General features: G+C 33.1%; 1 long non-coding RNA gene across 1 annotated transcript; it reads right to left on the bottom strand.

Annotated features, from left to right (window-relative positions):
• Window positions 1–209: 209 nt before the first annotated feature.
• On the bottom strand, window positions 210–529 carry LOC122521120. The gene is made up of 2 exons (XR_006304664.1): window positions 345–529; window positions 210–270 (listed from the first exon to the last, which is right to left on the bottom strand). It is a non-coding gene; the product is annotated as an uncharacterized LOC122521120 (long non-coding RNA).
• Window positions 530–1,667: the final 1,138 nt, after the last annotated feature.

The following is a 1,667-nucleotide window of genomic DNA, read 5'->3' as shown; positions in this document are numbered from 1 at the left end:
GGCTTCCTAAAGGATTATCTTTCCTTAACGGATATCCATTTAACCCATTCGGTAGGAACCTTTCTGTTCGTCGTGACGTTACTCGCTTTTGTGTGAACATTTTCCTTACTGTTAAATAAGAAATGTACTCAACGTTAAAACCTATCGATACTTCACGTATACCTATTCCTACCGTGAGAGGTTAAATGAACTCTTTAAATAAATAAAAAATATATATAATGTCTTATTTATTGTGCAGGTTATGGGTAGATAATAGGTAGAATTGTTTCTCTGTAATAACAAAGATTTTATTTTATTTTGAACAAAATAATAATGTAGCAACTTAGACTAATTATTTATCCTACCTGTAATAACAAAGAAACAACATTCAATGCTAATATCCACACCGTTGTTTCTTGATTAATTTTCTTACATATATCTCTTAATCTCTGTATCTTTTCACTCCTGCTTTCTTTGTAGCACTAACGCCACCTGTTTTATTCCCTAACCTATTTACGCGCTAAATTCAATATAGCTAAAACTACTGTCCTTACATATATATATCTCAATATAGAATGAAATTTTAGTCAATTGAACAGTAAGGAAAATATTTTCTTTTATTTAGAAATGAATGATTTACATTTTATACGTTTTTACCGTATTTTTTGTAGAAATTACCGCATTTTACCGCATTACCGTACACACAGGTCATCAGACGGATGCCGGATATATCCGACACTCGTACTGAATGGTTTAACACTAAATTTACGGAGGTTTGCTCACTTTGAAAAATTTACAAATATTGTTTGAATGAAGAAGTGGCTAAAGGGGAGAAATTAATATTTACATATATTTCATTACGGCATTAAAAATCAACATATATCTTTAAAAAAATAATATTTAAGTTTTATATATATCTAGAAAAAAAATTGGAAATAAATCAAATTGGCTCAGTCCGTAAATTTAGTGTTAAGTATAATCACACTAATCGAAAAGAAACTTTAACGATACTTCGACGACCAACGTACTTAAAAATTTGTCTTCGCTTCGTTTCGTATATTGATACAAAAAGGAAATAGAAAGAAAAAAGAAGAAGAAGAAGAAAAAAATGGAAAAAAGGAAAGAAAAAAGAAAAAAGATATTAAGCGAAATGTCGAGATCTCGAGGGTCGTGGGATTGTATCGTCAAAGTCGAACGTATTTTCGTACTGGCTTTCGGAAAAGGAGAAAAGAGGAGATACGTACTGGCAACGATTTTCCCTGGGAATGGCAGACAGTAATATCGCTAATACATTTCTGGAGGTAGTAGCTGAGCGGTTATCATCATCTCGACCTTGTAACAAGTAGCTACGAGCTTTTTACGCCCTCTCTTTCTCTTTCTCCTTTTCTCTCTCTCTCTCTCTCTCTCTCTCACACACATATACACGCATACAGAATCCTGGCTTTTCGTTCGAGATCAAAGCGGATCCGTCATCGGGCCTCTCTGCTTTCTCTATTTCTTTCTCTTTCCTTCCTACTTTCTCTCTCTCTCTCTTTCTCTCTCTCTCTTTCTCTCTCTCTTCATATACATTTCTCTTCTTTTTTTTATAAGCCACGTGTACATCTTTTACACTCATCTACCAGATTTCTAGGATCAAACGAATTTTTGACTCACTACGATCGCATTTGTTTAATTTTACTTTTCATAAT

The sequence above is a fragment of the Polistes fuscatus genome, unplaced genomic scaffold (assembly GCF_010416935.1).
Source record: "Polistes fuscatus isolate 324 unplaced genomic scaffold, CU_Pfus_HIC Scaffold4, whole genome shotgun sequence".
In the NCBI taxonomy this organism is placed as follows: domain Eukaryota; kingdom Metazoa; phylum Arthropoda; class Insecta; order Hymenoptera; family Vespidae; genus Polistes; species Polistes fuscatus.
This window is presented reverse-complemented; position numbering and strand designations above follow the sequence as displayed.